Below are 13,282 nucleotides of genomic sequence, written 5' to 3'. Positions count from 1 at the left end.
CGCAGGGCCGGGGGTGCCCGCAGCCTTCCCACCCCGAGGGCGTGAGACGCAACGAGGCGTGTCGAAAAGCATCAGGAAGGCAAAAAAAAAAAGAAAGCGTCGGGAGCCGTCGGGGACACGGTCTGGTCCCGTTCGCGCGTATTTGTGCGCGTTTAGAACTGCTTGCACCATTTTCAGCTCCGACCTGGGCGCCAGCAATCAGTGGTGTGGATGGCACACGGCGCTGCTCCGAGCTAACGGCCCCGAGCTTCTGCTCGCCTGTGAAATCCTGCGTTCAGACGCCGCAAGGGCAGCAAAGACCAAAGAGACCAAGGAGGAACCTTCACATTTCTAACGAAATATTTTCATCTGTGGTGAATGCTAGATCTTGAAAACAAATAATAAATTTGGACTAAAATCCTAGGTCTAGAACAGCTGAAAAGTCAAGTTTCAAAATTCAAGAAAGCCGGATCTGATTACCGTGGCATATGCTTATTTCTGTTGAAAACATGGAGTCAAGCTAAGCTCAGAACATTCAGCGTTGTATTTCCCACCACGAGTGCCTGGGGAAATGAATGGCAAATGATCCCCCTCTCCTGGTCAAGTAATGCTAAGGCAGCGACAGGATTCACATTTCAAGACAAGTTATTTCAGCATTACAGCAGCCCAAGCGCAAAGTTTTGGGATGGCTAAAATACACCGTTGCTCTAGGTGCAAATGCTGCAGTAAGCAGTCGGGTTCATGTAAGTATCTAGTCTATTCAGGACATGAACAGTAATCTTCATCCATAGTCATATTTTCCCATGTAACTTTCTGAACAGCTCTGAAACAGTTTGCCAAGGACGGCTGGATAGGGTTTAATTAATGAACTTGTAAATTCCCCTACAGTAACATCCTGCTGAAAACAAGATGAAATGTGCTGACACTGATTACAAAGAGGCAGTAAAGGACTAACGCCATGAGAGAAAGGTCCTACTGTACAGATTCTGCCTCCACTCCACTGTCCTACTGCCAGTTAGGATAGGGTAGATCAGGATAAGGCAGAGTAAGATGCTCTCTGTATCACATACACCATGAAATCCTTTGTGGCCCGAAGATACAGACTACCAGGTGTTGTGGTTTAATCTCAGTCGGCAACTAAGCACCACGCAGCCGCTCGCTCACTCCCCCCCACCCGGTGGGATGGGGGAGAGAATTGGAAAAGCACAAGTGAGAAAAACTCATGGGTTGAGATAAAAACAGTTTAATAATTGAAATAAAATGATAATAGTAATATGATAATAATAATAATACACAAAACAAGTGATGCACGGTACAATTGCTCACCACCCGCTGACCGATGCCCAGCCAGTCCCCGAGCAGCGGCCCCCCCAGCCAGCTTTCCCCAGTTTATGTACTGAGCATGACGTCCCATGGTATGGAATGTCCCTTTGGCCAGTTTGGCTGTGCCCCCTCCCAGCTTTTGTGCACCTCCAGCCTGCTCAGCCGGTAGAGCATGGGAAGCTGAAAAGTCCTTGGCTAGTGTAAGCACTGCTCAGCAACAACTAAAACATCGGTGCGTTATCAACTTTGTTCTCATCCTAAATCCAAAACACTGTACCAGCTACTAGAAAGGAGATTAACTCTATCCCTGCCGAAACCAGGACACCAGGGAATTTCTACAGAAAGCACCTAGGAAGATCCAAACACCCCTGAGGTAGCAGAAATGAAGAAAAATTTTCCCTACGTGATACATAAAAGCTAGAAAGCGAGGTCTAAAGACCAAACCCCGAGACAGGCCATAAGCCTCTGACCAGGGTATAACCCGCTGCTGAAGGGCCCTGCCTCCTGAGCTTCTGCTGGTCTTGGATTAATAGTTCACGTTCTTCAGTAAGTACCTGCCAGGCGACCTTTTAAAAGCATTTCATAACCTATTAAAGATATCTTTTCTAAATAATATCAATTTTAAAACAGTCATTTCTGAGTCAGCTGAAGACACAAATTCCTCAGAAGTCACAGGGGATATAGCTTATTGTCCTTCTCTGGCTTAAAAACATACTGTAGATCTCACTTTCAAAACACTAGCCTTTTTCCTTGTCCTTCCTAAAAGTAATACTGCGATATAATTTTTAATTTTTAAACTTCCAGGCCCCTGTTTACGGAACCGTAGAATGAAAAACTCCTCATAGACACAAAAAGCACAGGAGACCACTGCTCTCATACATGCTTCCAGTATCTACGGGCATTTCAAGGACTATGGAATGTAATTTTCATTTTAACATTTACTTTACATTTTCATACTAAGAATCCTACTTATTTTTAACGGCTAGTGTTTCTGCAGCATTCAGACATTTAAGGGACCGGTTCCGGCTGTAGGAAGTTTATTGGAATCAGTTTGAATGGTCTGTCAAGAAGGGTTTCGGCTGTAGGAAGTTTATATCAATCAGTGTGAATGGTCTGTCAAGAAGCAGCTTGGCTTCCTGTCAAAAGGACTTTCAGATCACCTCCAGTGCTGCGCTAGCTTGGCTTCCTGTCAAAAGGACTTTCAGATCACCTCCACAGTGCTGCGCTTGAAAAGCACCAACGTGGCCCTCAGTAAATTATTTTCTTACAACGATAGATTGAAATGATTTGGGCAATTGCATCACTGATCGGCGTAAGTGTGCTAGGCCAGAACCGTGTTCACACTGAAGTGGCTGGTCTGATTCTGAATTTGTACTGAAGACAAAAACGTTCTAGATCTGAGGCTAATTTGCAGAGGCAGCTATATGTCTCACGCTAAATACAGGAAGGCGTATTTGACGCACAGCTTTTTCTTCTACCGTGAAATTTGTCCCACCAGGTTAAAGAGCTTGTCTGTAACGGTACACCTTCAGTTACGTGAAACAAAGCATTCCCCAGAATCAAGAGACGTGTCTGACACACAGAAAGGCATACGTTACCGTGAATTTGTTCCTGAAGTGCCTTCAATTTCCATTGCTTCCTGTGGAAGATGAGGATGAAGAGCTTGTCTTCTCAAACAGCTAACAAGAATGGGTCCCAATTCATAGCTAGAATAAAGGCAGCACTCTGTCTAGATTAATCATCATCACTTTAAAAGCAGGGTCTTTCTAAAAGGAGTAATTTCTGAAAAACACTTTGTGACCGCTTGGGAATAACGACCTTACAAAAAGGGAGCTGTCTGAACCACTTTCCCAAACAACCTCTTGCTATTATGGAGATTTGAAAATGCATTGCAGAGATCATCACCAAAAAAATGCATCCTTGCAGAAGTATACTGTAATTTGACATGCCTGGTATAATTGGAAGCCTTACGGTAACTCAGCTGAGTTCATCAAATGATGCCTCTTGACTACCACTATATACTTGGCAATTTTACATTTCACCAAGACAGCAGCATTAAAAACGATGAATAACGAGTATGGCAATTTATCCGTTTCCGCAACCTTACTCTTAAAGTCAAAAATGGGATGCTCTTGCTTGGAGCCCTGGAAGTTTGCAATGTGTAGAATGAGATGCTCCCAAGAGCGTACACAGAATCTTCTTTGAAAATCAGGCATCTGTCTGGTCGTAGTTAAGTTGATGGCTGGAATGGACGAGAAAAGATTTCTGCAAAAATCTAAGCAAAACTGACCCTCAGCTGCCAGACCAGGGCAATGTGAGCTGGCCGTATCCGTTTGCATACGCGTGGCAAAAAGGCAGATGAGTTATTCACGTGGGTTAAAGCTGTGCTCTACACTGGAGATGGATAAAGGCAGCAAAGAGAGACTTCGTGTTAAAAAGGAAGACAAAAAGAACTCTAGACCAAATAGATACTTCATCCCAGGCCTTCCCTCACAGCTCATCCTTCAGCTCTTGCAAAGAGCAAGACAAGCTTGTATCTCCACAACATGCAGCACTGTATTACAGGCAGCATTTTAATTCCACTCTGCCACGTTCGCGCTCCTGGAGCACCCGTGGGGAGAGTGCTGAACAGAGGCTATCCTCCTTCCTGTTCACAGAGCTGCCAGACCGAGAACACCTTTCAAGACATGCAGGGTCTTCTGATGACACTAACAATTACAAAAGATGAGTTTCAAAGCGGGAGTTAACTGGCTTGTACGGAAAAGGCAGGAGCTGGACTTTCCGGTGAGAGATAATGAAGACAAACACTAGCTAACGTTTAGCACATCACTGGGGACGTGAGAAACCTCGATTCAAAATCCCAGGTGCCCTATCACCTCAATGAATGAACGGCCCAATTAAAACACTATTACTTCTGTAAAGTGGAACAGCACCAAAAAAGGAGGAACAGACTAGTCAGGCACTAATATATTCATTTGGGACTTCAGAAACCTCTCTGAATCAAAAACTTCCAAGTAAAGCCTTAACCACCAGCCTTTCAACGGGCACTCAACGCTGTGCAATGGAGCACGCTGTCGAAGTACTGAGTCAGCCAACACGTCTGCATGGTAGGAGCGTGCTGGGCAGGTGTAAAAGCAGGAAAGGCACATCAGCACGTTGTGCCCCGTCTTTTAGCCGGGTTCACTTGTAGCCTTGCGCTGACATGCTTCTCTCGGCTCTATTGGCGCCGGCTTGAAGGTCAGTGCATTGTCCACCATTGCACAACGCAGAGATATCCTGAGACGTCACCTTTTCCGTACTGAAGGAAATATTTGCAAACTTTTCAAAAATCCTAAGTAGAACAATAAAATCCCTAGGAGTCACCTCTCCGTATCTGCAACCAGCCAGCAAAGAGGATTTACCGGTCCTTCCACTCCTTTAGTTGTCATCTTTTCTTTGAGGACACAAGGACGCATAGCAAAGGGCCTTCTTAATATAAATCGGTCTTTAATTCATCAGCTGAGACTGAAATTTGTGTTTGGCTAACAGCGAACGACATTCAAAACAACAGCAAGCCCTCAGGTAAAGCCTATCCTGCAGTACTATGTTATGTTTCTCTAACACTAGTAGGTTCAGATCCTACAAAACCTGAAGATTTTAAATACTTTTTAATTCAGGGAGGTTAAAAAAGCCTGAGTTCAGAGAAAAGCACTACTGTGAACTTAAGCAAGGGCAATTCTGTTCTCGGGCATTTCAGAGCCATTGCGCATTCTTCTGTCTAGCTCACAATGTCCGAGTCCCTCTTCGATGCGCTGCATTCACATCAAGACAAAAGGACCATCCGGGCAGAAGAAAGCATCTCAGTTTCAAGCAGGTACGAGGGGTGTAGGAACTTCACCAGCCAAGCAAAATTCTAGTCTCAGCTCCGCACCTGTCGCTACTGAGCTACTCGATAGTTTCCAAGTGGTCTTTGGCCCTGGGTCCTGGAAAAGCAAGCTTCGCCTCTGTCTTTCCACAGCTAAAATAGAACTTGCACACCCTCAAGAGGTGAGGTTTGTGAGGAGGAATGGTTTGTCTGAGTATACGGAGTTTTTACGATAACTAGAACTGCAGAAGCATACCCCGGGTGTCCCCTGTTCCTCCCCCTAGAAGTTTACACCCCAAGCTGGGTTTAAAAAACGGGAAGATTTATCATTTGCATCATCCCTGCATGTAGATAATTTTGTAGAATTATTACTAAAACTAAAAAAGAGACGCAGAGGGGTATTGCAACCCAGCAGAGAACAGCATTACATACAGCAATGCTGTACTAACTGCTGCATTTCACATATGAATTCTAAGGTCCACGTCTTAGGATAAGGAAGTTCAGATTTTGAAACGGTCTTACCAGATGTAACAGTATGTTACGCGTATTTTTAAGTAAGAGAGGGAAGGAGTGGCAGAGAGGAACGGCTACGTACTGATTGTAACACCACGCCATCCTCCTGCACCGCGCCAGGAGGGCAGAGGAGTCAGGATTGAAGGAGCGAAGCTGAGCCTGGGAAAGGGGGAAGAAAGGTTTGCTCTAACGTTTGTCTTCTTGTTCCCCGCTACCCGAATCTCTTTTAATCGGCAATAAATCAAATTATTTTTCCCCCAAGCGGAGTCTTGTTGCCGGTGATGGTAACTGGAGCGGCCGGCTGAGCACCACACGGTGGCACTCCTGCCCCGGCTGTCCCCGGCAGCCACAACCCTCCAGCCTCAAACCTCGACGCTGGGATGCTCTAAGGAAAAGCAGGCGGATTTCCCGATCTCCGGGTGCCAACGTTTCAGTCCGGCTTGAACTCTATTAACCGGCTTTGGTACCGCTAGTGCAGTTTAGTAGCTTAATACAGTCTAGAAGAACAAAAAGTTGTCCACCGGGCAGCTGGGTTTTACTGCTTGAAACAAGAAAGCAAACTGCTTTTTCACTAATTTTAAGCTTCTCTTGGGGAAGGTCTCCTCCAGATTGTCTGGTCCAGGGCAGTGAAACAGCAATTCTGCTTGCCTGCAGCAATTGCTACAACTGCTGTGACCCTGTCACTCTCCAGCCATAACCCTGGCAGACGGGTGCTCCCAGCGAAGGCTCTCCGCCCTCTTTCTCCCACCTCGAAGCAGGCAGGAAGAGGAAAACTAAACAGCAAACCTTCCCGAGCTCCTCCTTGCAGAAAGCCCACCATAAAACTAAGGAGAGGACTTGACGATGACACCCGAGGTATTTCAAACACGCAGATCTACGGAAATCCTGCGGGCAGTGCCCTGACCTCCTGGCAGCGGGATGGTGCTGGTCTCGCCAGCCGGTGCCTGGAGCTCTCGCCGGCCGCGGCCGCCCAGGGCTCTCCGGGTGCATTTCCTCTCTACACGTCTTCCACTGCAACAACCACGAGCGGTGGCACACAACCCAGCGCGCCGCCCATCACAGCCAGCCCTTAAATTAACCTCGCCTTAAACTTCAGCGTAACAGATGCTCGCAAACACGAACAGGCCATGCGACCTTGACGTAGATGATTTTGCATCGCGTTGAAGATTAACCACTCTGCTTTCACCGCCCTCTGCACCGCCCAGGAAAGAGCGGAGTGCCCTCCTGCTTTTTTGCACCCCGGTACCTTTCTCGTTTCTCCGAACTTGCTACTGTGCTGTGGTTCAGCACTGGTGCATTAAGGAGGCTACATCATGCAATCTACGGTGTAACTCCGCACATAATATTTAGAGGAGCATGAAACTTGAGAGTTTCCACATGAGAGAGAACAGCACGGGGTTTCTTGCCGGTCATCAGCAGAAACGCGTTTGGGATTTAACGCTGCCTTTTAACACACAGGGGGGACAAAACTTCCACTTTCAAATGCAAAATATATTCTTTTTAGCCATCAACACAGGTGCCTCAGAGAATGGTGTTTTCCACAACCTAAGCATCCCCCAGAGTCAGAGAGAAAACAGTGCCCAGTGAGGATAGAGAAGAAACTGCAGTAACCTTTGAAAAGGCTCCTGCTGTCTTTTGCTTTCTATGATCTTAGATTAGCTGCTGCTGTGTAGTCATGTATAAGGGGACTATTTCTGAATTAATCACGCATGGAAGTGCACGTGTGCAGGAATAGTCACTTCAGCTGTCGTTTTGTACAGGAGAGTACAAAAAATCTGATTATTGGATTTTGCCCTTTAGGTTTTTTTTCCCCAATTCATTTATCGTTGCTGTTTTAGCCTGTTCCTACGCTGGGAAAAGCAGGAACTTCTGCAACAGAAACAAAAATACGTTTGGCAGTATTCTACGTATGGTCTCACCTCCTACAACATCTTAAGCTGCGCAATATATACTTACCCTAGCACCGCCACAGAAATGCAACAAAGGTGAGACGTGTGGGGGAAGATGCAGATGGTAGCCTAGGAGAAAAGTGAGGGGGCTGTGGAAGAAAAAGGTATCAGATGGGCAACGATGCAAAATCCTACTAATTTTAAGGAGCATAAAGAGGCACGCCTACAGCCATTTTTCTTGTGTGATCTCTGCATCATTACAGGCTCAAGTGGGAAAATAACCCCAGAGCTCTGGGAGCTGAACGCCGGGCGTTCACTGCGAAAAATGAGAGCGATGAGGCTCCTCGACAAGACTCCTAGAGCTGCGCTTCGCTGTTCTTTCTTGGGAGCCTTTCAGCGAGAGCAGAGAGTCAACTGCACGACAAAAATCCCGATGAACGGCAGATCCAAATTCCATGTGCGCCTTCTTATTGTGAAGGGCACTGCTAAAAGAGCTCATTGTCAATAGCCAGCTCTTCTGCCGTGTATTCCGCCTATCCGGACTAATTCAGGTACTAACAGAAGGGGAAGTCTGAAAGCCAAATTTTGTGGAGAACGTGTTACAACGTTCAAACTGACGCTTTGAGCATCTGTCCTCTAGCCCAATGTGTGTGAAACGGCGCGTAGCGTAAGATCATTTAGGTTGCAAAGACAAACGCTTAAAACCTAAAAAATTCCTCATTACGACATCTTAGAGGTCTTTTCCAACCTCAATGATTCTATGATTCTATGATTCTATGATCATTTAGGTTGCAAAGACAAACACTTAAAACCTAAAAAATTCCTCATTACGACCACAGTCTTTATTCATCCCCCTAATGTGCATGCACTGTGAGATAGTCTGTAACTGAGGATCACGTACCATACATTCATGAGACCTCTGCCTCCTTCAGTGAGTAGGCCAGGCAGCACACACTTAACAAACAGAGCTTTGAGCACTTACTTCCTCCTTGATGCTCAATGGGTGGCGGAAGGACTTTTATTCTGCACGATAAACCCGATTTCTGAAGATGAAATTATTAATTTCCTTATAGGCCTTTATGTAGTTCTCTGTTATATTTAAATCTGTAATAAGTACTAGTGCATTTATTTTCAGTAACAGCTTTGTGAAACGAAAGGCACTTAATCTCCAATTTACAAGGCCAAATGCATCCTCTAATTTTGGCTGCACCAACCAGAAATGCTTTGGATCTTATTTTTCAGGACATATACATTACACGTAGCATTTGTAATTCAAAAGTGACATTTCTGTTGGCTTCATTTGCTATAATGGGTGCTCGGTATTTCTACAGGTAGACCACAAATGACAAGTCAAGCTGTCAAATAAAAGGAGAGAACGCGTAACTGCTGGCAGCCCTTGAAAACCCAAGTTTTCTGACGTGAGCAGCATCACACAGGACCTCTGAGAAGAAGAAAGTTGGAACCCAGGTCTCCAGGGCAGCGCTCAATTTCCTAAACGGCCAGCTCTCCTCTCTTCCCCACGATCCCACGTCTTAGCACAAACATCCAATTTCTAACACAGCCCAAGCAAGAATGCTGCCCTCCCCGATTATTAAGCTCTGATTCACGTGTCACTCAGGTCCAGCCCATGTCCTGAATAATTCAAAGATATTATGGAAAAATAGCGCACAAATCCATCACCATCTGAGAACACACGCACCTTCTTTCTGGCACTTCTTAATCTTTACGCATAATTGTCCTCAGTCTTGCTCTTGGGAATGTCTGAATGCTTAGGAACACTATCACACCTGAAACATGAAGTGTCAGGCTACCGTAGCCCTAGCCAGCATTAGCAGTGTCACCGTTCGCACACGTACACAGGTACACGAGCACTGCTGAAATACAGAACGCGCCTTTGATGAGACAGTTAAAAAAAAAGCAACTTACAGAAAGGGAGTAACGAATCTGTATGGCAAGAGCTTACATTTTTCAAGAATCGCGCAGGGCTTTAACCTTGCATATTCAGGTTAGTGGGGTCAAAACACAGAGGTGGAAATTTTTTTCATTCCTCTGATAATCCATTGCTCGTTGCAATACACGTACAGAGTACACACATTGATGAAGACAGTGTCCCCTAATTAACAGTTGGTTATCTCCATAGGAAGGGATCTTCTTCATCCAAACGGAGGGAAAATTTAACACTCCCATCATTAGATACGGGACATACATCCTATGTAAGCCTCCCTAGTTTAGGTCTCTCCTTATTCATATGTTTGGCAGCAAGCGAACCTCTTGAAGCTCCTCTGTGCCTCTCAGTATTTCTGAACTCACAAGCAAAAATCACCCGTCAGTAAGCACTGTACGTAATGCCAGCTTGTTGCCTGCCTTCCAAACAAGCTCCTGGACTAAAGGGTCATCTATTGACATCTCCTTAGGCCTTTTGGCAGCCAGTCTCATCTTACCTATTCTTCAGTGCCTTATCCTTGCCGCATGGCAATATTTCCCCATACCCCTCCTTCTAGCCCCATTCCACCCAGGGCGTCCCTGTCCCATCCCCTCCATCGGGCTTTTGACAGATCCACCTCCAGGCAGCACTTGGTATTTTGCCGAACATCAGAGAGCTCGGCAGCAAGCCTGCTTAGGCTCACCCTTCCAACCTTAATGATTCTATGATTCCTGAATTCAAACACCTTCCCTCTTCCCGGTAGCAGCACGCCGGGATACAGGGCGTGTGTCCCCAGCCCAAGGGACACAAGATTTCCAGTGAGGGCACCTGGGGACCTGCAGAGCGGCTGCCACAGCTGCTGCAGCACGCAAACGTGTCGACAAAAGGCAGGAGCACGCGAGCCAAGGACACGCTTCACTTGCTGCGGTCGATACCAGCAGATTGGGTTCAGCAGAGATCAGTGACGGGCCTCGGTTCCGGCTGCCATGTCCATTCCCTGTCCCTGGTTACACGGCATCATTAATGCCAGTTAGCGCGGATCGTTATTGCGGCGAGCCCCGGTCTCCATAGCAACGGAGCCTGCAATTCTGCATGCGGAAACCCAGAAGTTGGGCAAAAAACATCCTCGCGCACGCTGCTGGACTGACATCGGAGGAGCTGAATGAGCTTTGCAGGATTTCCAAACCGAATTTCTAGAAGGACCTGCATAACAAACGCTTTGCTAAATCGATACGCGGCACTCCTACAAATTTTGCAAATCTGCCTCTCGCAGCAAACACTGGCACAGTACGAAGCATAAACACAGCGTGGAGGGACTGTGGTCCAGAAGCTGGAGAGGGAACAGACACTTGCAGGGTATTTCTGGCTCATCTGCTGGTTTTCTATTTTTCTTCAGGCGAAACATATTGCAATTCTGTAAAAACGTGTAGAATGATACGTTCTCTGTGGTTTTGCCAAGCACTCTGATAACTTTAGCAGATAAACATGCCTACAACAGTAAGAAACAGTTATCTGACAGCAGATGTCTTATTATATTAATGCACACAGATAAAAACGGAAACCAAAGGTCCATGCACCTGCCACCATGCAGATTAATTTTTTTAGCACAAACCTCCACTTCCCACCACCCTCTTTTTTTCCCCTACTCTCCAGCAAGTAGGGGGAAGAAAGTGGGTTTTCCCCTTTGTCCAGCGCCATCCAGAACGGTTTTCCCCTCTGTCCAACGCCATCCAGAACATCACGGTACTTACTGTAACGTATCTACAGTACAACAAACTGTCTACGTTTCTTCTCTCCCTTTGCTTTGCCTACTTTTCTCATAAACAGTCTGAGCTTCCGTCTAAGTGTACTCCTCGTAACATCATAAAACAAATTGTGTCATCGATACCGTACACCACCACACAACTTTCTTGTCCTGACAGAAGCCACGTAAGTCCTGGTAGACTTTCTGTATAACATATACAGTTTTAAAATGTACTCGCAGCCTGGATGCTCTTGCCTTAAATATTATGTAAATTATTTTGTGTCTTTACCCATAGAAGCCTGTTTCTGTCTCTCCGTCTCTCTATACACACACAGACGTACGTCAATATATGAGAAAAACAAAATGTGTGTATATATAGGAAAAAACTTGGATAAAATTCAGCGTTCAAGGAACAATAGTACTGTAACACTGTGAATAGGCCACACTGCATTAACAGAACTCTGCGGTAATCCAGAATAAGACGTAGAGGATCCTGATCAAGGATCACCCAAAACGTTCACGTTGTAATTTGGTCAGCTCTGATATGATATCATATGGCTCACTGATCAGCAGATGAAGAAAACAAAAATAGCTGACAGAAAATGAAGAATACAAAGATGCCCCCTCGTCCAGCAGCGCACACTGGCAAATGCTTCATCTTGAGAATCTTGGCAGTCTTAATGATTTTCTGAAATAGCCTAGCTAAATAGCTGCTTCAGCACGTGCCATATAAAACCCTGTGAACTCGGTGAAATAAAACTAGTAATCGTTTTAGGTGTGACAGTCTCTAAAGTCATTGCACTTTTTTTTAAACTGCTCTATTCCACTTCACTTGGGCACGTGGAGGACAGTGAAGCATTTCATACACAGGAACTGAATATAAAACTGCTCGTGAGTAAGCTCCATCAAGCGAGGTCAACGTAAAAGGAATTGTTGAGAAAATATTAATTATTTGTTGTGAATTGGCAGTTTGTTAGGCACTACTCAAAACGCAGATGATGTCACTACTGTCCCAAAACCACGACGGCCTAAATTCAAGTCCTGAGTTAAGATTTTAGATTCTTAATTTAGATATACAATGATAATACAAGACTGATGTTAGATGAGAAAGCCACAAGAATGGATACAACTCAATCACAACAAGTTATCAGTAAAGTCTTGTTAGAAAAAAGACAGAAAAAAAGACCAAAACTGAGAGGTAAAGCAGCTTGAGAAGAGTGGGCTATGGAGCCAGAATAAAGCAAGAAAAACAATCCAGTTGTCTGGAAGACATCTGTCATAATTGGCGCCCCGTGAGTTCTGTGGCCAGAGGGTTTGTTGTGAAATTCATCCTCTGTTGAAAGAACCAAGGCTTTCAAGTCATTTTTAACCCTCCTGGCTGAAAAAATAACCTTGTAGGTGTGAAACCAGAGTAAACAATACAGCAGCGTGACCCCGAGTCAAGAGATCACCTGAAGCGTTATTAGGGAGGTTTAGTTCCCTATTTGCCAATAACTTCTTAAGCTTCGAAAGGCAAAGCATGTTACCTGATAAAATTTAAAAGTGTAACTACTTTGCTGCCATGATTTTCACACAAGCATCCCCAGTCCCGACCATTTCCCACGTAATCCTTAGATTCGTTCTAGCATAGTCCACACAAAACTGCTTTATCAAGAACGCAGTCATTTCTATGTTAACAAGATACTTCTGGCTGCGGAATGAGTGAGGTAGTAAATTACCTATATTTAAAATATTAAGCTTTCTTTGGCATTGTTTTCCAGAATACATTTTCACCTTTGATAAACCCAGTAACTTACTGCTTTTAAATCAGCGGGTGGATAGCATTCTCTCACAATGACAGCTGTCTACTCTTTTACCCGCATTTTAGGAACGTTCTGGCAAACTACTTCACTAGTTACTTAGACCACAAATGAGATAAAAATGTGTTAGTTTTGGCCCCAGCTTTCGCTGTTGTATGAATAATTCAAACGACACTACCTTCCTAAGGCATCTTTCTTGAAGTTGTTGTTCGATGAGGGAATAACCGCAATGCTTTTCGCCTTCCTGTCCTGTTCAGAGCTATGATG

The 13,282-nt window shown here is 45.2% G+C and overlaps 1 protein-coding gene across 1 annotated transcript in view; it reads right to left on the bottom strand.

Moving 5' to 3' along the window:
• Positions 1 to 13,282, bottom strand: part of ANK2 (ankyrin 2) — a 371,191-nt gene that overhangs the window by 216,799 nt on the left and 141,110 nt on the right. The gene's annotated exons all lie outside the window — the stretch shown is intronic.

Source organism: Aptenodytes forsteri, unplaced genomic scaffold, assembly GCF_000699145.1.
Source record: "Aptenodytes forsteri isolate BGI_AS27 unplaced genomic scaffold, ASM69914v1 Scaffold326, whole genome shotgun sequence".
NCBI classification, from domain to species: Eukaryota; Metazoa; Chordata; class Aves; order Sphenisciformes; family Spheniscidae; genus Aptenodytes; species Aptenodytes forsteri.
This window is presented reverse-complemented; position numbering and strand designations above follow the sequence as displayed.